The following is a 27924-nucleotide window of genomic DNA, read 5'->3' as shown; positions in this document are numbered from 1 at the left end:
CAGTTCTATTCTGTTTTATAAGGTCGCTAGGAGTCGGAATAGACTTGATGGCAATGGGATAATGAGATATTCATTACGATATTATTTCTAAATAATTTACAACAGTGAAAAGCTGGGAACATGCTCAACAATAGACAGGTTAATAAAATTTTGGTATCCATTCAATGGAATACCCTCGGTCTAAAGTAATGGTCATTGACAAAAATGTTCATTACTATACTATATCATTAAATCAAAAGAGCATAGTACAAAACCATATCTGTAATATAAGCCCATTTTATTTTAAAATATATGTATGTGAATGTACAGAGAAAGGTCTGGAAGGATATTCAACAAGACACAGCAGTTATCACTGGGTAATGGAATCATGGTGCTTTTTAACTAATTCTTATGCTAACTGAATTTTAACATTTCTAAGAATAAAAGTGTGCTGCTTTTTTAAAAAAGGAAAAAGATGAATTATTTTAAATGATTTTTTAAAACCTGACCATGAAGTTGTGAGCTATTCCCAAGTGTAATCCCCAGATTTTAGGCAACTGTTATTTTATAGGAGTTTCTTCTCTGAGCTAAGATGCCTTTTAGCTACGCAGTGTTTGCCCTTTCCTCATCCTGTATCCCCATCACAATCATCTGCTACAAAAACCCTGACTCTTCCCCGTCATTCTGAATATCCAGGTGTACCCGCAGGGCTGGATTTTTTCTCAGAGAATCCAGTCTTGAAAACAGTGCACAGGCCAAGGGGCTACTGGAGACATTACTCAAAGGACCACCCATGGAATTTCTGTGCTTCAGAGACAGAAGAGCCCAGCAGCTAAGAAAACAGAGCTGGAGAAGTGGCAGCAGCCAGTGGGCTCACCAAACAGGAGAGTCAAGGTAGCTGCTGAACTCAGAACAAGAAAGGACTGAAATGAGGGCAGTTGAAAGAATGGAGCCAAATAACACAATCTCAGAGAGTTGGGATGCAAGACCGGAAATGCTGGGCATCACCCTCACATTCCTTTTAAGCAACCTTGGCATTTCCTCAGGCTGTGGTCGGCCTTTGAAATGCCTAATGAGATCAGACCAGGGATGGGGACAAAGGTGTCACTTCACTAGACATCACAGCCATTCTGAGCAAGGAACACATAAAACTACAGTCAAGTGGTGCAAATAAAAATGCCCCAAAGAAGACGGTGTGGTTCCAACTCTAATTGCCACCCAATATCCATTCTTCCCTTCTTTGATAACAGAATTCCAATTTTATTCTGGGCGACAACACACTTCTCAATTAAAAGACCTCATTTTTCAGCCTCTCTTGGAGATAATGTAGCCTCAAGACCATGTGCTACCCATTGAGATTGTATGCAGAAGTATTGCATGGAGGGTCCAGGAAATCTTTTAAAGGAAGCTGACTCAGTGGGAAGTTTTACCCATTTGTCCTTTCCTACTTCTTCCTTCCTGCTGCCATGGTGGGGGAAGCTTCGCCAGCTCTCTTAAGTTATGGGTGACTTTAGGATGGAGGCCAGGTGATGGAAGGGTGGAGCAGAAAGATAGAAGAAGTCTGAGTCTCTTGTCATGCCAGCCACAACTATCTCTGAACATCTTTTATATGAATAAGTTGCAATCTTGTTTTGTCGTTGTTGTTGTTGTTGGGTGCTGCCAAGTTGGTTGTGACTCATGGCGACCCCACGTACAACAGAACGAAATGTTGCCAAGTCCTGCGCCATGCTCACAACCACTGCAACGTATAGATGCAGCCACTGTGTCAATGCATCTCATCGAGGGTCTTATTTGGGGTTTTTTGTTATATGCAGCTATTCCTACTCCTAACTGCTATAGTGGGTCAACGTTACTTGTTGTTATATGCCATCATGTCAATTCCAACTCACAGCAACCCTATACGACAGAGTAGAAATGCTCGATAGGGTTTCCTAGGCTGTGATCTTTACAGGAGCAGATCGCCAGGTCTTTTCTCCCTCAGAGAAGCTGGTGGGTTCAAACCACTGACCCTTCAGTTAGCAGCCGAGTGCTTTAACCATCGTGCCACCAGAGCCCCCTCAACATTACTTAGGCAAGAAAAAGAAAGGCAGAAAAGGAGTTGAAATTCTAAATTGGGGTGGCAAAGAAAGCCAGAAAATACTTCAGAGATTCCTTCTGGGCTTTTATGTGCTATTATTTAAAATCATAAATGCTGACATTTATGCAACTGAGGGAGGAAATGCCATTATTTCAACCATTAACAGCACAGAGCGAAGGAAAGTTATTTCACTTAGAAGACGTTTAACACAGGTACCGTAATTGTCACTTAATGGGTCAGGGAACCAAGAGAGACCTGTCTTTGTATGTTAGGGCCTCCTCTCTGCAGATCACAAATATTTCCTTTTATGTTTAGGAAATGTAATTATGTCTAATACAAATTACAAGCAAGAATACTACCACAGAGCTTATTGCTTTTGTAGCAGTTTAGTCCTTTCATTATTTTACAAACCCTGCAGCCCCCCAAAAACAAAGCTTAACTTCTAATTCTCCCCTTTGGAGAATGTTTAATCATGCTGGTCTCAGAATCGGTCAGTCAGTGTAACACTGATGTTGGACAAAGCTTCTAAGACGGCTTTTTAACAATAGCCTTCGCCAACTGAAGATTTCAGGTACCTCCCTGTTGCCTGACTCTTTGTAGCTCATCTTTTAAGATTCAGGTCTCTGGTGTTCCCTTCTCTGGGCAAGCTCAATAAGGGACTTGTCTCCAGTGTTCCCATACTGCCTAGTGCTAACCTCTTTCACAATGATGTTGTTGTTGTTAGTTGATGCTGAGCAGGCTCTGAAATCATGGCGACTTTACGTATAACAGGATGAAACACTGCTCGGAGCTGCACCATTTTCATGATTGTTGGTGTGTTTGAGGCCACTGTTATAGCTATTGGGTCAATCCATCTCATTAAGAATTCCCCTCATTTCATTGGCCAAACGTGATGTCCCTTTCTAGTGATGTCCCTTTCCTGATGACGTGTTAAAGTAAACATGCTGAAGTCTCGCCATCATTGCTTCTAAGGAGCATCCTGGTTATGTTTCTCTGAAGATTGATTTTTTTTTTTTTTGGCAGTCCAAGGTATATTCAGTATTCTTCACCCACACCACAGTTCAAATGTATCAATCCTTTGCCTTCCATTTTCATTATCCAACTTTTGAGCGTACATGAGGTGACTGTAAAGACCTCAGTGTGGATCAGATGCACCTGACTCATGATAGCTGCTACCTATTGAGCTCTTACTATGAGCCAGCCACTGTGCTAAGTGCGTTATGTGAACTATCTCATTTAACGTTTACAATAGCCTATGAGGTAAGTACATTTATTCCTGATTTTATAAAAGAGGGTACTGAGGCTTAGAGAAGCTAACAACTTGCCCGGGCCCTTGCAGCTACTAAAAGATGAAGTAATGATTCGAACTGGCATCTTCTGGCTCTAGAGGCCAAGCCGTACTATTTTGTAAACTGTTTAAGTGGCAGTCACTTACTGCACTGTGTACTTCCTCCACCCCCAGCAGAGCTCAGTATACAGTAGGTACTCAATAAATGTCTGCCAAATAACTGAACTGGTCCAGCATCAGTTGTTCCTACCCTATTACACAGACATGGGTTAAAAATCACCAGACAAAAGTGAGGCTTAGTCTTCATTAGCCCGGGAGAGAGAGATGTGCCTAAAGTGAAACCTGTGTACCAGAAATGCAACCATATTAGGAAAGGAAGCCCATTTCAAGGCGCGTGCTTACCACTAAAAGGTGGGTGGTTGGAAAGAGGTCCACATTTGTTCCTCACGATTCTTCACAGAAACAGAGTAGAAACAACAGCAGCTTGAAAATGCATAAGGCGCAGCCACCTGGAAGCAAGCCCAGCCCTGTACTCTGACTCCAGAAGACAATGGCTCCAAACTCAAAACAGAATTTAGAGGGTGTCCTTGAAGAGGCTCCGGAGACTCATAGTGGGCTGGGGCCAAAAAGGGCCCAACCAATAAGGACTTTCCTCAGTCTCACAATTAAGTGTTCCTGTCCAGGGAAGGAGCCCTGGTGGCGCAGTGGGAAAGCGCTTGGCTACTAACTGAAAGGTCGGTGGTTTGAACCCACCAGCTGCTCTGTGAGAGAAAGATGTGGCAGTCTGCTGCTATGGGGCAGTTCTACTCTGTCTTACAGGGTCAGTATGTGTTGGATGGACTCAACTTGGCAGTAGGTTTTTTGAGTTCTTTTAGCCCAGGGAAGGAGGGGCAGAATCTGGCAGGATATTACTCCTCTTGAGGACATTCGCAGACACCAGGATGTGAAATATCAAGAGACACGGAAAGGTCGGGCCTATTGCCACCCCACCCTTGAGCCCTCAGAGAAAGATTTCCCACAGGGCCTGCTGATGCCCTCCTCTCAATGAAACCACCTCGGTGAGCCCTTCTGTGCTCCTGGCTGCAGTGCCCACCAGGGGAGAGGAGGCCCTCCCAGCCTACACACAGGAAACAGCCGCCATGATGGACAGAGATGCCAAGTGGAAAGTGCGGCTTCCAGCAGCAGCACCTGGCCTCCTGGCAACTCCTCAGCCAGGCTTGGATTTATGCCTGGGGTTTTTTGTTTCTGATTTTTGACATCTCCCCCACCCCACCCCCTACTTAATTTTTTTTTCCCAAATAGCATCCTCTTGAAAGCCCCCTTATGTCCATGTGACAGGTTGAATGGGGCCAGTCCTGAATGGTTGCCCTCATTTTGCCACAGAAGCTATCCCTGACTCCTCAGTCAGCCACAAACTAAAATGCAGCCTTCTTGAAACTACAAGTTTGATTTGTGAAATGAAAATGAAATACCTCTCTGCTGACAGGCTAACAAAGCTGTTTTTATTAAGACTGTTGTGTTTGTGGACAGATATCTGGCTCTGCAATGGCCACAGGACAGGATCGTCATCTGTCTTACCAGTGACGACTGTAAGACTTCAGCCCATGAAGAGGAAGGAGGCAGAGACTGGTCCGCCAGCCAAGTGCCAGAAACCTCCCTTTGCCCCAGGAGAATCACCATCTCCCTGGTGGTCTCTCTTCCTCACCCCCTGCATGCACTGTCCCCAAGCTCAGTAAATTCCGTGTCGTCTCCATCCCAGCACCAGAATGCTAGTCCGTGATAGGTTTCATCTGGGCTATTATAACAGCTTTGCTCTCTCTCTCTCTCTCATGCCCTCCACCCTGAAGCCCTAAAGCACAATGTCGTTATGTCTCCCCCAGTTCCAATGGCCTCCCATTGCCTGAATCCTCAACACCACAATCTGGCCAACATCCACTTTCCCATTCTGAATCCTCACTTCTGACAATTCCTTTCCTTTCCTGCACTTACTTTCATCCCTTTGAGAACCATATCCATTGGCACATTCATACGTCTGCTTATTGTTGCCTCTGCTCAATGTCTTTTCCCCACTCTTGCTTGGTTTGCTCTTCATTCTTCAAAATCCAGTTCAACCATCATCTCCTCTGGGAAGGAGATGACCAAATAACACCCTCTGACCGCTCCAGACCAAATTAATCACTTCCTCCTTTGAGTTCTGTAACCAGGACTGTAAACCCCTGCTGAGAATTTGCATTCCTAACAAGGTCCCAGGAAGCTGTACATAAGAACCACCTGGGGATCGTGTAAAACTGTAGATTCTGATTCAGTATATCTGGGGTGAAAATGCAAATCCTCAGCAGGGAACCTGTTAGAAATTCAAATTCTCAGCAGGGGTTTGAACCAGAATGAATCAATTCAAAGCCCTGTCTGTAACTACTTAGTTCCTTTTCTGCCTCCCCCATGGGTCGGTGAACTCTTTGAATCTAGAGCCTGGGCATGAATTCATCTTTGTATCCCTAGCCCTGAATATAGCACCTCCTATGTTAGGGGGAGTCCTGGTGGCACAGTGTTTAAGCACTTGGCTGCTAACCAAAAGGCCAGTGGTTTGAACCTACCAGCTGCTCTGTGGGAGAAAAATGTGGCAGTCAGCTTCTGTAAAGATTTGCAGCCTTGGAAACCCAATGGGGCAGAGTCAAAATTGACTCTACAGCAGTGGGTTTCGTTTTTTTGTTTATTTTATGATACCCATTGAAGTCGAGTCAATTCCAACTCGTAGTGATACTATAGGACAGGGCAGAACTGCCTCACAGGGTTTCCAAAGAGCACTTGGTGGATTTGAACTGCCAACCTTTGGTTAGCAGCCAAACTCTTTAACCACTCTGCCACCAGGGTTTCCATGATAGGCTACAATTATTTGAGGAATGAATGAACAGGAAAGGGAAAGAGGAGACTGTGTGTACAAATCTCAGCTCAGGAGCCGGGCTTGGGTGGAGGAAGAAATCTCACCTGAGATACCCAGAAAGACCTTCACACTCTTCAACCATGTTTCCTCTACCAGGGACAGGTCTTTTGGGGATTGATTACCTGTGTCCCATGAGTGAACCTGAACTTTGGAAACTTCTACTTTCCCAGGTCGGATCTCCCACATTCTTGAGTCATAATTCTCTCATTTCTGAACGTGCCTCTTCAAACACTTTCTTCACCCTGATCTGTTCACATGACCCTCATCACCAATTCCTTCCTGGCTTGTGTTTGGCACTGGTAGAACTGACCTTGGCCTATACCCTGTCTCTGATTAACTCAGCTAGCTCCAAGAGAAAAGGCCTGGGTACCTTTCTCTATCTGGTAATCTTCAAAGACAGGTTGAGTATCTCATTCGTAGGTTGTATAGCATCAGGCTTTTAGTATATAATGCTACTGGGCCAGGGGTAAGGAGAAGAGGATTCAGCCCACTCTACTGTGGTCCAAATAGTTAATGCACTCGGCTGCTAACTGAAAGGTTGGTGGTTCAAGCCCACCCAGGGGCACCTTAGAAGAAAGCTTGATGATCTACTTCTGAAAAATCAGCCATTGAAAATCCTATGGAGCATGGTTCTACTCTGACACACGTAGGGTCACCAAGAGTTGGAATCAACTCAATGGCAACTGGCTATTGCTCCTTTGTACCCACAAACTCATCTCCATAGAAGGAAAGCTCATTATCTTAGTTCCTCCATTTCCATCATCCCTGACAGCTCATCAGTAACTGGATCACGTCAGCAGCACTTCCACAGTCACATATATCCATCTCCTCCCCCCCATTCCTACTTCCACTGTTAGATAGGACTTCATCATCCTTCACCTGGAACCGAAGTCACCACCTATGACCTGATCTCCCAGTGCCCCATCTTTCCCTCCCCAGTACAGCCTTCATGTTGGAGACAGATAACTTCCTAAAATACGAACTGAATATGCCACTCTCCTGCTCAAAATCCCCACTGCCTATAGAATAAAGTTCAAACTCCTTCACTTGCCACTTAAGATCCTTTAATGATCGAGCCCCAACTTACTTTCACAGCTTATCTCTGACCTTACCTATAAGCACTAGCCGAATTATCAGTGTTCCTTTCCATCCAGCTAAAATATCCCTGGATGACCTGGAAGAGGTGAAATTTATTTGCTTACAGCTCAGGAGGCCAGAAGTCTGAATTCAAGCTGTCAGCTCTAGGGGAAGTTCCTTGTCTCTTTCAGCTTTTAGTAACTGCTGACAATTCGTGGTGTTCCTGGGCTTGTGGATACATCAGTTTCCACCGTGGCATGGTGTCTGTGTTCCCCCATGTGTGTCTCTGGGTCTATTCCGCTCTTTTTATAAGACACCACTCAGAAGTGATCAGGTTTAGGACCCCTTCTACTCTGGTATGACTTTATTAACATAACAAAAGAAAACCTCTCTTTCCAAAACAGTGTCATATTTACAAGTACAGGGATTAGGACCTCAACATAACTTTTTGGGGGACACAATTCAGTTCATCACAATCCCCTTCTCTCTAGGAAAAAATTGATCCTTCCATCAGAAGCATTTCACAACACACAGTTTATACCTCAAATGCATACTTCTTTGATTCTGCCTATTGTCACATTTGGCTGCTTTCACGGCAGACTAGCCCTGCTACATTGCCAGGGACAAGTTGAAGGGCAAAAATCATGCCTCTTCCATCTCTGTAATCCTCCACTTTTGAGCACAGCACATGCTCACTATATTTCCACTACCTGCAAATGAAAGGAATGAATCAAAGATGTTAAGAGTTATGTTTAAATAGGTTCATATGGGTTTGAATGCCAGAGTAGTCAGGATTGTGGTATGAAGCAGCTCTGGATGAGATAATGGCTTTAAGAAGCTCACAGTATATTTGAGATAATATCAGTGAATGTCCAAACACTGGGCAGCCACAAAGCAATGTAAAGAAAAACAATGCTCTTCAAGCATGCATACAAAATGAAGCAAAGCACACGCAAAATTTATGCAGCCCATAGAGGTATCTTCACACCATGACTTTGAATCATACAACTCTGAATCATAAAATACTTTCAGCTTTTCTTGGGGAACCTACAAATGTTAATATTGTTAAATGTCACTGTTAAAGCGCATCATAATGGTCAGTCCATATAGGGAACTCTCCTAAGGCAGTGTAGCTTAGGTGTTAAGAGCCAGATCAGCTAGGTTGAAATCCCAGCTCCCCCACTTATTAGTTGTGTGACTTTGGGCAAGTTACTTAATCTATGCGCCTATTTTTCTCCTTTAAGTGGAGAGAATAATAAATATCCACCCTGCTGAATCACTGTAAGAACTGAGTTAATGTATATATAAAGCGCTTGTTTTTGCTAGGCTCATGATGACCTTATGTACAACAGAAAACGTTGTCCTATCCTGCATCATCCTCATGATCACCAGCATGTTCAAGTCCATTGCTGAAGCTACTGTGCCAATCCATCTCTACGAGGGTCTCCCACACCGTTCTTGGCCCTCTGCTTCATCAAACATGATGTCCTCCTCTAGCAATTTATTCTTCCTGATGTGTCCAAAGCAAGTGAGTCAGGCAATGTTCTGTTGTGATCCACAAAGTTTTCACTGGCATATTTCAGAAGTAGATGGCCAGGCTTTTCTTCTTAGTCTGCCTTAATCTGGAAGCTCTGCTGAAAGCTGACCACTATGGGTAACCCTGCTGGTATGTGAAATACCATTGGCATAGCTTCCAGTTTCATGGAAACATGCAAGCCACCACCGTATGACAAACTGATAGATGGCTGGTGGAACAAACAATTATGTACCCCCAAATGTCAACAGTGTTGAGGTTGAGAGAATCATAAGAAAATTAAGAAACAAAAAATGGGAAATGTAATAACAATAGTAACACATTGTTACAAATAGAGTTTGATTAGACTGTATTTCCTTGAGTACTGTTGATAATTTTAGATATATTACAGTGAAACCCCATGGCCCCAAGTCCCATGATAACGCTAATTTGGATATAATACAATCAACCACTGGGTTCTGTGTTCTGCAGCAAACTCACCTCAGCCTTCCCATTAACCTCACAATAAGCAATAATGTGACCCCACATTTTACAGGGTTGAGTTTTTTGGCCCTCACTGATAGCATTATGGTGGTGTTCGATTGTGGCTCCATGGTGTTGGCAAGATTATGAGCAGACTAATGCCATTTCTGACCAGGCTGACAATTTTTTATCCAATCTTTCGGGCTTCATCGGGGGTTGGTCCTGTTCACATTCTTTTTAACCTGAATGGGATTTCTCCCTTCATGTCAGTTAAGAGCACAGACTTTGGAGTTGGACATGACCAGGTTCTACTTTCAGCTCTGCCTGTGGTCTATGTCTGCGCAGGCCATGAAGACAGGGACGGGGTCTGTCCCATCAACAACTGCACACTCGGTGTCTGAAAAGAGAGGTTGCCCAGGAAAAATCTGTTGAATGAATGAACACACTCTCTGTTTCACCTCTTTAACCTCAGTTTCTTCATCTATAAGATGGAAATAGTTGCACCTAGGACATCAGGTTGCTGTGAAAATTAAATGAAATGAGATAATGCATATAAAGTTCACAGCACAGAGCCAAACACATGGCTCATAAATGGTTGCTATCTCTCCATTTCTACAACTAATAAAATTCTGCTTGCTCTTTCAGAATTCTGAGAGATACCATGATCTCTTCCCCGAATCTTCTGTTCTTCAAAGAAGTACTATCAAGGCAGAGAAAGCCATAAAGCACTGAGAAGGGGGTAAGTTTGTTTTTCTGAAACTAATTAAAAACCTGAAGTTCTTCCATGATTTCCTAAGCCAAATTTATTCTCACACACAGGCTTCCCATTTTAAATTTTAATTTGATTATGCACATCTCAGACAAGCAACAGGAATGGATGAAGGGTTCTGTCCTGTCTTCATATTTTCTCAGCAGTACCTACCTACTGAAGATGCCCAATAAATGTTAAATAAACAAAGAAAAGAACTACAATCTCAGGTTTTACCTAATAGATTTCCTATGAGCGGAGACTAGCTGTACAAACATGAAAGCTTACCCGCTTATACTCTAGCTCACAAGGGGACATAAAGCTATCAGGATGAAAGCGTTTAATAGTAGCACCAACTCTTCAGATAAAACCTAGCAGACCCCATGACTTCTGAGAGAATTTCCATAAGGCAATATCCATCACTCCACAACAGACACAGGAGGTCAGCATGGCATGGTGGAGCAGGCAAAGGGTTGGCTCCGGACCAAGCTGGGTTCAATTCCTGCCTCCAACACACTTCCTAGTTGTACAACTTGGAGCTTTGATTTTCTCACCTGTAGAATGACAGTAGTCTACCTGCCTTGCAAGGTTATCATAGGGCATAAAGATAAAGTTATAAAAGTTCATTGTAGGTGGGCAAAGTTGGTAGCTCTTGTTATTCTTATTATTACTTATTAGAGTATTACAAGTTGAACATCACATATAGATACGAGACATACATGTATGGTAAACAGAGGAAACACCATGCTGTCTGAATACAAGGCAACCCCCTCCAAAGTCAATCTTCCATTTTTCCAATGTAAAGAATCAGGAAAAAAACAAATTTTTGTGTGATGTAGAAAAAATAGCCAAATGTCTCTGTATAATATTTAATTTAGTTTTGCATACACATCTAAAATCACATGGTATTTATAAAATAACGCATTGATATAGAAATAATTTATTCTAACACCAGTCTTTGTCATCACTAGAGCCTTTTCTGAAGTCAGGTTTCCAGACAACTTTATCTTCATATCCATCTAACTTGTGAGATGCAGCCCTTCTGAATCTGTGTATGACGCTAACCCTAAACTTCGATTCCAAGTCAAAAGTATTATTTTCATATACAATTGTAACTGTTGTTTCTTCCATTCATACTTATTTCCATAGTTGTGGTCTTTACTATGTAAACACTTACTATATTGCTTGTTAACATGGGGCACATTTGCAACAAAGTCTAACACTTGCAATTGTGACTTTATGCCCAAAGGAATAATTCCTACATCAGTGCTGGAAATCTCTCTAAGCATCCAAAACCAACACTGATGTAAATCATTTCAAGCTATTGTGATTTTTCAAAATAAAACAATTGAAAGAGAATCCCATAATATAAGGGAATTTGAAAGACTGGCATATAAGGCAACTCCCTCTCTTCTGAGGGTAAATTTGGGGTAAAACCCTTTAAGTTTAGAGTATAAGCAACTTATGCACAGTTGCCTCTTTCAATCCAGATGCTTCTTCCTGTGCCCGCTGATTCTCATCCTTCAAGGCCAAGTTCAAATGTCACTTCCTCTAGGAAGCCCCAGACCCCCATATAGTTTGAATAAATCTCTTATCACTTAATTTCCCCTTGCGTACTGTTGTATATCTTTCATAGCTTTTCTCTAGTCTGGAGGATGGGCCCTCTTCTCAATCACCCACACACGTACAGCACCTTGCTTTGCAAACAATAGGTTCCCTTTATTTCAATGAATGAGTGAAAAGTAACTTTATTCTTTTTTCTTCTGATTATAAAAAGAATACATCTTATTGTGAAAAATTCATATTGTATAGAAATATTTCCAAAATAAAGTGCATTTTCTAAAACTCCACCACTGTTAAATTATTAGTGTATCCTTCCAGAATTTTTACTATGTGCACACATGCATGCCCACATACACACATAATACACGTGGATAAATACCCAGATACATTTTATTAACATATAAGGAATTATGCCATAACATCATGTTTTGTAACCTGCTCTTTTTACTGAATATACATGGAATCTTCCTATGTACAGAAATATAATACTTACTCAATCTATATGCTGAGCAAATAATCTGAGAAGCTGGACTATATTAAGAAGAATGCAGCATCAGGATTGGAAGAAGACTCATAAACAACCTGCCATATGCAGATGACACAACCTTGCTTGCTGAATGTGAAGAGGATTTGAAGCACTTACTGATGAAGATCTAAGACCACAGCCTTCAGTATGGATTACACCTCAACATAAAGAAAACAAAAATCCTCACAACTGAACCAATAAGCAACATCATGATAAATGGAGAAAAAACTGAAGTTGTCAAGGATTTCCTTTTACTTGGATCCACAATCAGTGCCCATAGAAGCAGCAGTCAAGAAATCAAAAGATGCATTGCACTGGGCAAATCTGCTGCAAAAGACCTCTTTCAAATGTTAAAAAAAAAAGATATCATTTTGACGACTAAGGTACACCTGACCGAAGCCATGATGTTTTCAATCTCCTCATATGCATGTGAAAGCTGGACAGTGAATACGGAAGAAGGAAGAAGAGTTGATGCCTTTGAATCACGGTGTTTGCAAAGAATACTGAATATACCATGGACTGTAAGAACGAACAAACCTGTCTTGGAAGAAGTGCAGCCAGAATGCTCATTAGAAGCAAGGATGGAGAAACTTCATCTCACATATTTTGGATATGTTATCAGGAGGGATCAGTCCCTAGAGAAGGGCATCATGTTGGGTAAAGTGGAGGGTCAGCAGAAAAGAGGAAGACCCTCAACGAGAAGGATTGACACAGTAGCTACAACAATGGGCTCAAGTATAACAACAATTGTGAGGATGGCGCAGGGTCGAGGTGTTTCATCCTGTTGTACACAGGGTCACTATGAGCCAGAACCGACTCAATGGCACCTAACAACAACAGAAATATAAACTTATAATTTTAATGGCAGCATAATATTAGTATATCCAAATTTACTTAATCTCTCCCCTTTTGAGGGAACTTTAAGTTGTTTCACATTTCCTATACCCACAAACAATGCTGCGAGAAAAAGCCTTGAAATTTCAGCTTAGGAAAATGATCATTTCCTTAGGAGAAATTCTGAAAAGTAGTATGCCAGTCCAAAAAGGAATACTTAATGTAGGTCTTAGTTACTCCAGCCACAGTGCGAAAGAGTGTCTGCTTCCCCTGATCCTCACCAACATAAAATGTAGTATCAACATTTTTAATCTTGACCAAAACGAAAGGCCAAACAAATTGACATTTCACTGTTTTACCTCCCATTTTTATTACTAGTGAGTTTGTGCATCTTTTTTATTAATCTAATTATATAATTATTTATATGATGCAGTGCAATACAATTATTTGTATTAAATATATTTGAATACAGTACAATTCATGCAATGTATTGTGTAACTATTCACTGTATTATATTGTACAATATGATCATTTATTAAGTTCTCAATAAATATTTGCTGAATAATAATAGGAGGGATCCATCCCTGGGGAAGGACATCACGCTTGGTAAAGTAGAGGGTCCGTAAAAACAGGAAGACCCTCAATGAGATGGATTGACACAGTGGCTGCAACAATGAGCTCAAGCATAACAATGATTATGAGGATGGCTCAGGACAAGGCAGTGTCTTGTTCTATTGTACACTGGGTTGCTATGAGTTGGAACTGACTTGACAGAGCCTAACAACAATAGCTAACAATGATTAGGAGCCCTGGTGGCTCAGTGGTTAAGAGCTCGGCTACTAACCAAAAGGTTGGCAGTTCGAATCCACCAGCTGCTCCTTGGAAACCCTATGGGACAGTTCTACCCCACCCTTTAGGGTTGCTATGAGTCGGAATCAAGTTGACAGCAAGGGGTTTTTAACATTAATTATGGTGCGAGGCATTGTTCCAACACACTTCTACCTGGTCCTCACCTCCTCCTGGCCATTGGGTGTACCTACCCCACTCCCCTGTTCCACTGGTTAGTTTTCTTCTCCAAATCCCCAACCCTTCTTTGCCTTAACTTGTCAAAACTGTCTGGTGTTACTTGGAAGGAGGCAGCATTGCAGAGCAGTTAAGATCACAGACCTTCAAGTCAAGTCTGAAGCCCATCTTTGTCACTTACCAACTGCATGACCTGGGTAAGTTACCTCATTTCCATGTGCCTCAGTTTCCTCACATGTAAAATTGTGACTAACGTATTTTTACACAAACAACGCATGGCATCTACGTCTGTTTCCCAACCATGCCCTCCCCCTGTGAAGTATTTTTGTAAGCATGCTCTGCTAATTTTTTTACAGCAACATGTAAATTAAAAAATGGCACAGCGGCATTTATGAAAATATCTTGCTGCGGGAGGGCACAGTTGGCAAACAAACATAGAAGATGAGTATTATCTGCATGAAATAGGTATAATGCCTATCTTTCAGGTTGCTGCAGAGATTAAGTTAAATTAAAGTGCTTAGCACGGTGCCTGGCACATAGTAAACACTCAAACAGTTCTTTGAGTGTTTGAGGCTATTGTTAGTGACATTTGTTTTCATGAGTTCTTTGAAGAGGTTAAGGTTCTTTAGCTTAAAAAGGAGTCTATATGAGTATGTTCAAAATACAGTCAAATTTGGAAATAATGTTAATATTTGTTAAGCACTTTACCTACTTTTCTCATTGTATTCTCACAACAACCTTGTGAAGTTGGTACAATTATTATTATAATTCTTACTTTAGAGATGAAGAAACTTGAGGCATGGAGTGGCTAGATGACTTGCCCAAGGACCCAGGTTCAAGAGTGGCAGTCATGATTCGAACTCAGGTTTTTCTCATCCCAAAGCTTATGTCCTTAACCACTGCACCAAACTGCTAGTAACAGGAACCACTGTAATGGACACTGAATGTCCCCGACAGAAGTAGGGGTTAGTACACAAAGTCTTTTAAGGCAGCCTTGATTTCTGAGCATCAGAATGGACACTTAAGCCTTTAAAATAAAAACAGTGAGAGTAAGAGACACATCCCAAAGGACACTAGAAACCTGCATGCTTCCACCCAGCACTTCACTCCTCAATCAGGCAAAGAAGAGTCTTTGAACCAAAAAGTGCTGGACGCTGTCACAGTAGGAGGTAGAATTCTCTGCAGAGCAGAGGCAAGGAAAGGAGCTGCATGGCACCAGCACCTGAATTGGGTGGGCACATTCCATCTAGAAATCTAGACTGAGAACATTTGTTAGTCGAACAAAGAGAAGAGGAGAGAGCAAACTGAGAAGGGAGGGAGAATTTAAGTGGGAGGAGGAGAAGGAAATAAAAAAGGTGACATTTCCTGAGTGCTTTCTACATCTCAGGCACTATCGTGCGTGTTTTTGGTAAGTCATATTCTTTAATCCTTGTAACTACTCTGGGTAGGAATTAACATATCTGATTTAGAGATGACACTTGCCCGAGGTCAAGTGCAGCAGAGCAAGAATTCAAAGCCTGGTCTTGCAATTCAAGGCCAAGAAGGATCTCCAGGGTTCTGTAAAGGTACCTGGGTGATAAAAAGCACATTTTTGGGGCTCGGCTCCAGGCTTCCAGCCTCACATCAACCAGTGCTCCATTTTAATCCGTTTTATAAAATTCAGCTCCAGGGAAAGGTTCATTGGAATTAAGGAATTTCCACTGCTAATAATAACAAATTTGAAAACATAGCACCATACCACATTTGATTCAGACCTATCTCCAACCATCAACCAATTCCGCTAAATAAGCCTACCTTAATCACTTACTGTAGGCAAGGCTTCCTGTGCCAGCAGTGGCATTATGAAGATGCCAACACTAAGACACTGGCCTTGATCTCACACCTGATTTGTTCCAGTAAGGCAGAGAGGTACTGCCTCGGACAGTACAAGGTGAGTGTGCTACATGGGAGTGTAGAAGCGGATAAGTGAAATCCAAATGCATGAAATAGGGGAAGATTTTTTACTGTGGATGCGTGTTTGAGAGGGGGTCTAGAACGTATTTTTCAGCAGAAGAGAGAAAGGAAAGGAATGCCATCCTCAAGGGCAGAAGGGTTGTAAAGGGCAAGGTGTGTTAACCCAGTGTGTTAGGGGGATAAAAAGTCATCCAGACTGTCACAAGTACAGTGAGGAATGCTTGCCCACAGAGGGGGCATTGCAGCGGACAGGAACCCCCCACTTTCCTACAGACTGGTAGTGAGGGCTCTAAAAGTCCCTTGTCCTCCTGTGTCATACACTTTAGGGAAGGTAGAGTCCCGAGAAGAAGAATGGAAACTAGATCAAGAACTTGTACCTCCCAGCCTCACAGAGTCTGAAATTCCTTTACCTAGTTTTTTTTTTTTTTAAGTAAGGTGTGAACAGCATCTTCTTTGCAGAAGAGGCCAGAAAGAGCCTTAAAATGACTGGGGACAGGTATTTTTTATATATAACTTAAAATATGCATTCCTTTTGACCCAGATAACTCTACTTTGGAAGAAGAGATATCTGATTATAGATAATATTATAACATAAATGTCCAATAGTAGCATACTTGGTAAATATATTAAGGTACCTTTTTGTAACTACATACTATTAAAATTAATGTTGAAAAAGGGGAGGAAGGAAGGATGAATAGATGAAGCACAGGACATTTTAAGGGCAGTGAAACTATTCTGCACGAAACTGTAATGGTAGATACGTGACATTATATATCTGTCAAAAATGATCTACATATAACACAGAGAATGAACCCTAATGCAAACCATGGACTTTAATTAATAACAATGTTTTCAGATTTCAATAGCAGTGGAATATTAGTTCATCAGTTGTAACAAATGTACCACAGATATCCAACAGGAGGAACTGTGGCTATGTCGGGGGGCAGAGGAAAGTATATGGGAACTCTGTACTTACTGCATACTTTTTCTGCATACCTAAAACTGCTCTAAAAAAATAAAGTGTATTAAAAAGTTAATGTTGGAGAAGACTATCTACTAGTACTGAAAGATGTTCATAATATTGTCAAATGAAAACCAAATTCCAGAATAGTGTTATAGTATTATTCGATTCTTAAAAAAGAAAACAATTAATATATGCAGAAAAACATCATCAAAGTGTTCTCATAGGGGTTATGTGATTACCAATGAGTGTGAAATTACTGGTGATTTTGGCTTATCTGTATTTTCTATAGTTTCTACATTAAATATTTATTACTTTTGAAATAAGACAAAAACCCAAAAAGCTATGTTAAAGGCTTTTCCCACCCCACGTCAAAGGTCAGAAACAGGTACACTGCTGTCTTACTGCCCAGCTCTTGTTCCTGTGACCCAGCTCATTCCCAGGCACAGAACTGGGTATCAGGAAGTAGAAGATGAATCCTCATGTGGCCTTCACCTGCTGAAGCATATACATCTCAACCTTTCCATTCCATTATTACTACCTCATCTAATGGGGGGGAAGTATTTGGGTTTAATTTCTATCTCGTGTATATAGGTTATTACTTCACAGTAAGAGCTGTCATTTATTGTGCATTGTCTGCATGCAGGGCTCTGACTAAGCACCTTCAAAGTATCTTCTCTAATCCTTCAACAACTGAAAGTCAGGCACTATTATTTCTATTTTACAGGCAAGCTAACAGGCTTAGAGAAGTTAAGGCGCTCTCCTAACCCCTCATGACTAGTAGTAAGTTAAGAGTCAGGTTTCAAACTCTGGTCCCTTCAAATCTAACACCCTCAGTCTACGTCTCTACTATTCTGTCCTTCTAAGGAATCAATTTGTTGATATTTATAGAGAAGGCATGTGTTGAGAGTGGTCTTCCAAACGTCCTGCGCCAAGAAGAATCTAGGACGTTGCCAGATACGAGATAAAAGGTGACAAGCATGACAATGAAATAAGCTATATTAAAAACAAAGTTAATAATTACAGTATTAAAAATGTATCACTTCCTAATTAATTTATTACATTTTACTACTAACTATGCTCTTGAAGTTATTTATGCCTATTTTATCTCTTGGTGGAAATGCTACGTAATGGCGTAGTTCTTCCCAATTCTCCATTCAATGGCATCGCATTGGAAATCAGCAAACACTACAAATCGGGGCTTGTGTTTTTGTCTAGACTTCAAAAAGTGATGGAGAAAATGTTAATAATTTGGATTAAAAATAAAAGTGTGTTATTTTTGTAGCTGTTGCATTGTGAATAACACAAAAAATTGAGGAAATATTTTTTCCAGTATTTGAAAACTAGTATTTGCTTTAGCAAAGACATAGTTCATGGTCATTGATAAATGAGTAAAGTTCCAACATGTTTTTGTTGTTTCATTCATGTTAGAATTCATCTATGATGTGAGCCACTTCTTTGCTAAATTGGATTGTAATCTAATCAAGCATTTATCTGTAGTCTGATTTTATCAAGTCATGGTTGAATTGTAACCACAGGCTAGCTATAGACACAAGGGTTCCGCAAACATCAATGAAAGTATTCTATGATACTCAATAGACTATATGGGATTTGCAATAAAGAGTACTGTACATTTTAATACTGTTTTGAACTATAATCCTTTGTATCAGTAGAGAGAGAGTCAGTTGTTAAATACTTGAAGCACACCATGGTTAGAATCATTAACAACCTACATAACCTTTAGTGACAAATTCGCAGAACTGTACAGAGAAAGTCCTCAGTAACGCCAAGGAGCCCCTGGAGGAGTGATATTTCAGACCTAGCTCCTCCTAGAAAACACACATCCCAATTCCCAACTTCTTAAAGTCACCTGAATTCTGGGCCGTCTTTCAGAGAGCTAACCACAAAGTACTCAATAGAAATACAAACTCTCCTCTGAGCCAGAAACAAAACAAGTCCTGTAAGAAAAGAAAGCAGGGGTGGATTATCCAATAGGCAAGGTAAGCACGGTGCTTATCTTGCTTACCAGGTCATCTGTAGCGAACAATTTCAGATTTTTTCAGCACACCAAAGATTTTGCTTCTAGATATGGCTGGCATCTGTCTCTCTCCCAACCCCACAGCATCTTCCTATAGAATCAAAGCTTCTTTTCAAAGGTACAGTTCCTGTCTGGGGTGATTACTCAGCAAGCTTACTTGTGCTTACTTACTAATCTGTAGTGAACGATTTCACATAGGTTTCACCATACCTACTGGATAACCCTCCCCAGAGAGAAAGTCTTTCTGGACACTGTGGAAAAAGTTAATTACGGCCTCTTCTGAACCACATGTGAGTACTTCATAGCTGCACTTACCACATGATATTGTTAGTTACTGATTTACATGTCAATCTCCCCGCCAGACTATGAGCTCTGTGAAACAGGGTGTCTCTTCATCATGGCATCTCAGTCAGAGTTCCTTCAGTGTTCCTGAGTGTATGCATGAAAGCGTAAAGGGAGGGAAGGAAAGCTAAGTGTTGGCGGAGTTAACATCTGTCTCACTGTATGATTTAGGTATTTCCTGTATGATTCAAGAGCAATGTTTTGATTGTGGTGCTAATCCAAATAAATGCAAGTTAATTCATAAAGGTCACCCAAATTATTAAAAAATATACTACATATACTTGTTACTCCTACTATAAAAGGGTTCACGACCATCTTGTTTAATGAACAGTACCAATTGTGTTCATATATACACATAAGCTTTTTTCGAAAATATGACCCCCCAAGTCTCCAAATATATGGACTAAGGACACTTTACAGATATAATCTAGACTGGCTTCTCTTGAAGTTTTGTATTTGCACAGTAGAGGGAAGAACAAATCTATCCTTGCCTGTGTGCTGTGTGTGGTGGGAGCAGGTCCTACATGTACCATTTTATCCAGAGGGCATCACATCTAGCTTGTTTTATAGTATTTGGGGACTCATGCCCAGAGCATGCTGGGGACAAGAAACTGAGACGTAGAGGTGTAACAGCCACTCTCTGGAACACAACTTATACTGAGAGAAATAACAGCCAACACACAAACTCAGGAACTGCTGCACAATAAACCATGGGTTGAATTGTGTCCCCCAAAAATATATGTCAACTTGGCTAAGTCATGATTCCCAATGTTGTGTGATTGTCCACCATTTTGTCATCCGATGTGATTTTTCTATGTGCTGTAAGTCCTACCTCGATGATGTTAATGAGGCAGGATTAGAGGTAGTTATGTTAATGAGGCTTAGGTTGTGTACTGAGCCAATCTCTTTTGAGATATAAAAGAGAGAAATGAGCAGAGAGACAGGAGGACCTCCTATCACCAAGAATGCAGAACCAGGAGGGAAGCGCGTTCTTTGGACCCAAGGTCTCTGTACTGAGAACCTCCTAGGAAAGGGGAAGATTGATGACACGGACCTTCCCCCAAGGCGGAATAGAAAGCCTTCCCCTAGAGCTGACACCGTGAATTTGGAATTCTCGCCTCCTAATTTTTTTAAAGTGCGAGAGAAGAAACTTCTCTTTGTTAAAGCCATCCACTTGTATTTCTGTTACAGCAGCACTAGATGACTAGGACAACCACAGTATAGACACTTTTCCAAGTTGTGCTTGGACTTAAAAAAGAAAAAGAATACCAAGCAATATATTTAAAATAATTAACCCATCATTTAATTCAATCAATGACATAACAGACCACAAAATGGGACCAGAATTCTCCTTAAGGATCCATATGAATACTGGTATTGGCCCACTTTCCTGATTGCCATGCACAGCTTCTAATTTCTTCTTTCAATGACTAGAAACCAAATACACAATTTTATCTTCCTTAACTCCCCCTCACTAGGACCTGGGAATTTTCTGACATAACATGCTAATTAAAAGCACATTACTACAGCATGTGCTGCCTTGCAACTCGCCTGGCAACCAGGGGTTAATCTCACATATTTAATATCCTACCTTAAACAGGAATAATAGAGGAGCAAGGAACTGGCTTGTATGGCAACCTTCCTAAAATGGTGCTACTTCTTCTGAGCACAACAGTTTTAAAAAAAAAAAAAAGGTCGGGCAAATGGAGATGAATGGTACACAGGCCGCTGAGGTAATTAAAAATGTATTTTCCATTTCCTAGTAATTGAATTGTGTACAAGCTGCAAGTTAATGAGGTCATCTACCCTCGAGCACTGACAGGAAAGCAGGAATAATTATCTTTCAATTTCTTCTTATGTAGCAATTAATTTTAACCATTCGCCTACACCCCACTCCCACTCCCCTCATTCCAGTCAGTCAAAGTCATCGCTAAACCGAATTGACAAGCAATTGATACGGTGGCGGCACGAAGCTGCCGAGGCGGGTAAGGTAATCAAGGGGCTGCAGCTGTTGAGGGCTAAGCGCTTCCAGGTGAACATCGCCTGAGATTTCGCATTCTGCCACTCGGAGGACACGGGACACGCGGTGGTGGCTGACAGAACATCTGGTGCCAGGTGGGCTGGGAAGGGGCACTGCTGACTTGGGAAGGCAACAGAAGGATGGACAAGGATTGATGGATGGACAAGGCTTTGAGACAAAATGTCACTTACAAAAACTGTTATCCAAAAATGGAGGAGAAATGTTCAGCCACTCGTTAAACTCATCTTGAGCTTCTGGCATCACTGAAATTCTTGGAGATTTTTCGCCAGGCAGCTTTGGAGTAGGGTCCTGACGGCCAATTCTCCTAGAGCTCACTGGGCACGAAAGGTTTCTTTACTCATTTAGCTCCACAGAAGCTCACTGCTCTGGATGGAAAAGTTCTGAACTAGATAGTGGCAGTTCCACAACACACCGTGAACGTTCCTCATGCCACTGAATCGTACACATTAAAATGGTTTAATCGGTAATTTTCATGTTATGTGTATTTTATCCACAGTAACAATACTAAGCTCATTCCTCTTTTTAATCATCCTCATTCTGGGCCCACAACTCTACCAAGCCAGGGCAGTGCTGAGTGGTTTATTCCAACTCCGTTGCTGTTTGGCTGACCCAGCCCAGGTGCACCATGTTACAATAGGTATTCATTAGAGTCTGTCTATTTGTAACACTAATCTGCCCAATGTATAGCTCAAGTTCCAGGTTTGCCATATCCACTCCACCCTGCTTCTCTTTCTAATTAGTGAAATTAGAGCAAAACCTTACCTTTGGTAGGTTTCAACGAGCATGAGAAAATATTCAAGAGAACGAAATCAGGTTTTCATTGATTTACCTTATTCAGACTTAAGTACCTAGATAGTCCTTAGCACTGAGTAGGGTGGCCATATTGTTCAGTGTATGTTGTGGTCCTGAGGCAATCATTAACAGCACCCCCATTTACCTTTGGAAGTGTCCCAGTAAGGACAATGACTTACATGGCTACCTGGTCATGAGGTGCCATGTGGCGAAGGGTGGGATATGGCTAGGGTAAGAGTCCCCTCAAAGTTACAAGCTCTCCCATTCCTGGAGGGCAGATTGCCATGTCTTACTCTTCTTTTTTATGTCCCCATAGATGCCCCGTCACCATCTGGGAACACGGCAGCCTCCCACTAAACATGTACCAATGACAAGTGAATCCCATAGGATATTAGAAGTCAGTACAGGGAAGCTACACTCCCAGGCAATGAGGTTTTTCTATTAGACCCTGTACTGAAAAAAAAAAGATCTGCGCTGAGGGTAGGATGAGAATAGGCAAGTTTCTCCATTCCCAAATTGAGGTAGGCTTTTTGAAGATGCCTAACCAGGTGGAATACATTGCTAGAAATCTTTCCACTTTCCCAGATACTTGTAAAAAAGTAATTTCCTTTAAAAGTGTGACCTAATAGGCTTGGGGTAGAAACAAGGATTATCCAACTCAGAGCAAAATGGAATTTCTCAAAACAGCTAGCCTTAGTTTCTGAAGTGTCTTCGAGCCTAGCAGATGGGTAAGGTGTGGTACCTTCTTTCTTTGTTCCTGGAGCTTTCGTTGAATCTTCATTCCTATAACATCTATGCCATTTTCACAAGAGGACCACAGAAGAGGGGGCACCCTGGATCTGATCCTATTCTGATCAATGGCAGGGGTGACCCAGGTGGACTCAGGAATTCATGGCAGAGCAAAAGAGAACAGAGTGTCCCTCAAAGCCACTGAAGATGACAATCCTGCTCCCATCTGTGCCCTGATACAACTGCAGGAGAACAGCGAAAGGGGAAGCATGATATCCTTCTCCAGGGACTGATCCTTTCTGATAACATGTCCGAAGTATGTGAGACATAGTCTCACCATCCTTGTTTCTAAGGAGCATTCTGACTGTACTTCTTCCAAGACAGATTTGTTTATTCCTTTGGTAGTCCAGGTATAGTCAATTTTCTTCACCAACACCATAACTTGCACCATGGCTGCTGCAAATTCACTTACAGGTTTAACTCTCACTGCCCCACTGAGGCCCAATAAATCTCTTAAGAAAGAAGTGGGTGTTGATTTAGCCCCTACCATGTGCTAGGCAGCCTACATGTGTTTATTCACTTGATTTTTATAGCAATCCTATGCAATACTGAAGCCTAATTTACATAAACCAAGGCTCAGAGAAGTTAGGAGATTTGTTCGAACACAGATATGTTAAGAAGTAGACCCGAGATTTAAGCCTGAATCCATCAGACTCTAAAACCTTTTCCTTTTACTCAACATCACTCCAGCAAGTAGGTGAGGTTTTCAGCTTTTATTCTTTTGCCAGATACAGCTTTCTGGAGAGGTGTGGTGACAGGCCCAGTGATGCCTGAATGTCCACTCTTGGTGGTCTTTGTATTAAGCACTGCCTTCTTCCACATTGCAAGGGTCACACATCTATCTGTAAAATCTTGATATGACTGAGTTTACCAGACCACTTTTCTCTTGAATTACATAGCTGTCAACAAGTGAGTTCTATGAGAAGAAAGAAACCCAGAACAAAAGATATGGGATATGTGTGTATATAGAGAGAGAGAGGGAAAGAGAGGCAGATTTACATCAAGGAAATGGCTCATGTACTTGGGCTTGTAGACGCTGGGAAGTCCCAACTCCCTGGGGCAGGCTGGAGGTTTCTCCCAACTCACGTAGCTGCAGGAGCTGGTGAACCTAGGACTGTCAGATCAGATAGCAGGGCTCTGGCTCACAGGCTGCAGAGACCAATGAATCCCAAGATTGGCAGGCCAGATGGCAGGTAAGCTGCTAGCTGAAGTCCCAAGAACTGGAGGTCAGATAAACAGGAGCCAGCTGCAGGATCCAGAGCAAGCAAAAGCCCTTGAGCCTTGCCAGGAAGTCCACCTATACTGGATGCAGGCCACCTCCCGAAGGAAACTCCCTTTCAACAGATTGGCTAACTCATTGCCATCAAGTCGATTCCGACTCATAGTGACCTTATAGGACAGAGCAGAACTGCCCCATATGGTTTCCAAGGAGCACCTGATGGTTTCGAACTGCTGACCTTTTGGTTAGCAGCCACTCTTAATCTCTATGCCACCAGGGTCTCCACAAATATGGGCGGAGCCGAAATAGCTCAGTTGGGAGAGCATTAGACTGAAAATCTAAAGGTCCCTGGCTCTATCTCAGGTTTCAGCAGAAGAGGATCCACCTTTAGAGACTGTTACAATAAAAAACATTGAACTTCTGCGAAAACCCTGGTTGCATAGTGGTTAAGAGCTACGGCTGCTAACCAAAAGGTCAGCAGTTTGAATCCACCAGGTGCTCCTTGGAAAGTCTATGCGGCAGTTCTACTCTGTCCTATAGTGCCACTATGAGTTGAAATTGACTAGACAGATTGGCTACTCACAGCAAATCCCATTATGGAGGTGAACACGTTATATCAAATATATATATTAAGGAGCCTGGTGGTATAGTGCTTAAGCGCTCAGCTGATAACCAAAAGGCTGGTGGTTCAAACCCACTCAGCATCTCTGAGAGAGAAAGATGTGGCAGTCTGCTTCCATAAAGATTACAGCCTTAAAACCCTATGGTGGTTCTACTCTGTCTTATAGGGTTTCTATGAGTCAGAATCAACTAGGTCAGCAATGGATTTGATTTTCTTTTGGAAACCCTGGTGGCATAGTGGCTAAGAGCTACAGCCGCTAACCAAAAGGCTGGCAGTTCGAATCTACCAGGTGCTCCTTGGAAACCCCATGGGGCAGTTCTACTCTGCCCTTTAGGGTCACTATGAGTCAGAATTGACTCAAGGACAATTTTTTTTAATATATATATATTTAATACAAAATTATGCTTTACTAGTTTTGCTTCTCTAGAGAACCCAGCCTAAGATACCAGGATCCCTGCCCCTACGAGAGTGAGAAAATATACAGACAACACATGCAGGATTATAATGTATTGATTTGTATCCCCCTAAATTTATGCTGAAGTCCTAACAAACCCCTGGTACCTGTGAACGCGGGCTTGTTTGGAAATAAGGTATCTAAAGATGTTATCCACTAAGTCAATATGAGATCATACCAGAGTAGAGTAATCCCTACTCCAATCTGAGTAAAAAAAAAAAAAAATCTGAGTAGTGTCCTACAAAAGAAGAGAAGAAACACAGAGAGACAGATAGAAAGGGAAGATGGTCATGCGAAGATATATCTATAAGCCAAGGAACATCAAGAAATGCCTGAGGCTACCAGAAGCTGGAAGAGACAAGGAAGGCTCTTCCCTAGAGTAGACAGAGAGCGAGCATGGACCTGAAGATGCCCTGAATTTGGATTTCTATCCTCCAGAACTGTCAGGCAATAAATTTCTGTCACTTTAAGCCACATACTTATTGGTATTTTGTTACAGCAGTCCTAGAATACTAATACAAAGGTGTTTATTGGAAAAGGGAGCAGAGATGTGGCAAAGGGAGATAGAAGAATGTTTTAAAGACTGAAGAGAGTGGACCATGTGTATACACTGGCAGGAATGATCAACTAGAGAGGGAGAAGGGGGTGAATTCAGGAGGAATGGGCAATAGTTAAAGGAACTAGGACCTCAGGAGGACCTCCTGGTAGAATCACAGAACCTCACAGTTAGATGGGACTTCTCAGTTTCCCTGCTTGTTCTACCCATCAGGACACCAAGGTGAAATGACATAGGCAAGGCTACTCTTCTAGTTAATGGCATGGCAAAGAGGCTGGGTCTTATCAATGATTTACTGTTTATTGATCATTCACTACGTGGTGTGCCAGGCATTTATTTTACAGAGAAGGAAACGGGTTCACAGTGATGAGTGGCCCAAAATTGCACAGCTACTAAGTAAGATTCGAGCTTACTGAAATTCAAATCTTAGAGCAGAGATTCAAGCCTGATAATGTTTGATTCAGGAACTCAGACACTTATTCTCCACACTAGACCAGGCTTCCCACACACTAGAGGTGTTACTGAGACTCTGAACTTCCCATATGTAGCTACTCACAACTTCCTCTGAGAGAAAAGAAATGTCTCAAACTCTTGAAATGTTTCAGGTAGGAGGTGATTCTGTCTATACCTGTGACACAGGATATCTCAACATGGAAGACAAGACCAAGATCAGAGCCTTGGGAACATTTGCCCAAAACACCACACATACGAACAAACATGCACAGATGCATGCACACACACACGCACACACACACACACACAAGTGCCCGTGAACAGACGGCATGGATTCAAACGGCTCTGAAAGGGGGAGAAGGGGCTGCCAGCAGGACACTCCACCATCACCTGCTAAAGACAAGCTGTTGCAATCCCCCCGCCCCCGACAGAGAGCTCTGGAACCAGTGTGCAATCAGACGCAAAGAAGCCCAGCTTCATTTTAGCAGCCAAATTGCCATCCAAAGAAAAGACTTCCCAGGACAACAGATTTCTCTGAGGAGAAAACAAAAGGGTGGACAGGTGGTTTCCCATCAAAAAGCAACACCCATAACTTCCTCTCCAGAGTCAGGGCTGCCTGGTCAGGCCTGGAGAGGAAGAGACATGCTGGCTCAAATACAAGCAATTTTTGAAATGAAAATGTACGTTTTGAGTTGTTGGGCATTTTGTTTTAATAAGTAAATGAAACTTCTTAGAAGAAGGTAAATGATGATGATGATGTGATAGCTACTACTTATAAATCATAGTAATAATGGTAGCTGAAATTCACTGAGCACTCGGTACATGCCAGGAACTGCATGCGTGCTTTACACATACTCTCTGATTTGATCTTGACCATTTTATACAGGAAGAAAAGGAGACTCCAAAAGGTTAATTCACTTCCCAAAGGACACCTAGCTAGTAAGCGCAGGAGCTGTGGTTCAAACCCAAGTGTACCTGATTCCAAAGCCTGTGTCCCTATCGATGGCGTGTGTATACGCACACATGCGTGTGGCTGCACAGGTGACCTAACATAGAAAGTAAAGCACTCTGGGAAATTAACTATCTAAAAAACAAGAAGAACTTCAAGACACAGAATGAAAGCAAACTCTGCTCTCTTTCTCCACTAACAGGCCCACATGCTTAGATGTATGCAGGTGAGTGTACACAGCTCCCTGTGCTCAAGGGGCAAAGTGGCGGGGGAGGTGGGGACTCCCTGGTCATCTCTACCTTACTAGTCTTTGTCAGCTTTCTAGTCATTAGTAAGACATTGGTTTCCTGGTGCATTTGCCAGTTCCCTTCAGGTTGTCCACCCACTGACTTCTTTCTCATCCTCTGGTAGCTTCCATCACACTTAGAATAAAATCCAAAGGCCTTCCCCCTTCCCTTGGTCAATAAGACCTTGCATGATCCAGCTCTGGCTTCTCCCTGACCTTTTCTATTCCTAGTGTCCTCATTCATGCCACTCTCTCCACTGCCTAAGCCTGCTCGGAGGCTTTGTTCTTGCTGTTCCCTCTGCCTGCAATGCCCTTCTTCATGGCTCATGCCATTAAAGTGTCTTGCTCAAATGCCACCTTATCAGGAAGACTTCCAGATCACCCCCTCTACATTAACACTCTTTACCCCTTGTGCTG

At 42.0% G+C, this 27924-nt stretch overlaps 1 protein-coding gene and 1 non-coding gene across 2 annotated transcripts in view; one reads left to right on the top strand and one right to left on the bottom strand.

The window, feature by feature from the left end:
* The window catches only part of LOC104846095 (uncharacterized), a 202617-nt gene that overhangs the window by 55816 nt on the left and 118877 nt on the right, over window positions 1-27924 (bottom strand). The window lies entirely within an intron of this gene.
* Window positions 24487-24559, top strand: TRNAF-GAA (transfer RNA phenylalanine (anticodon GAA)). The gene has a single exon. It is a non-coding gene; the product is annotated as a tRNA-Phe (tRNA).

Source organism: Loxodonta africana, chromosome 7 (genome assembly GCF_030014295.1).
Source record: "Loxodonta africana isolate mLoxAfr1 chromosome 7, mLoxAfr1.hap2, whole genome shotgun sequence".
Classification (NCBI taxonomy): domain Eukaryota; kingdom Metazoa; phylum Chordata; class Mammalia; order Proboscidea; family Elephantidae; genus Loxodonta; species Loxodonta africana.
Note: the sequence above shows the minus strand (reverse complement) of the source record. Positions and strands in the feature narration are given on the sequence as shown.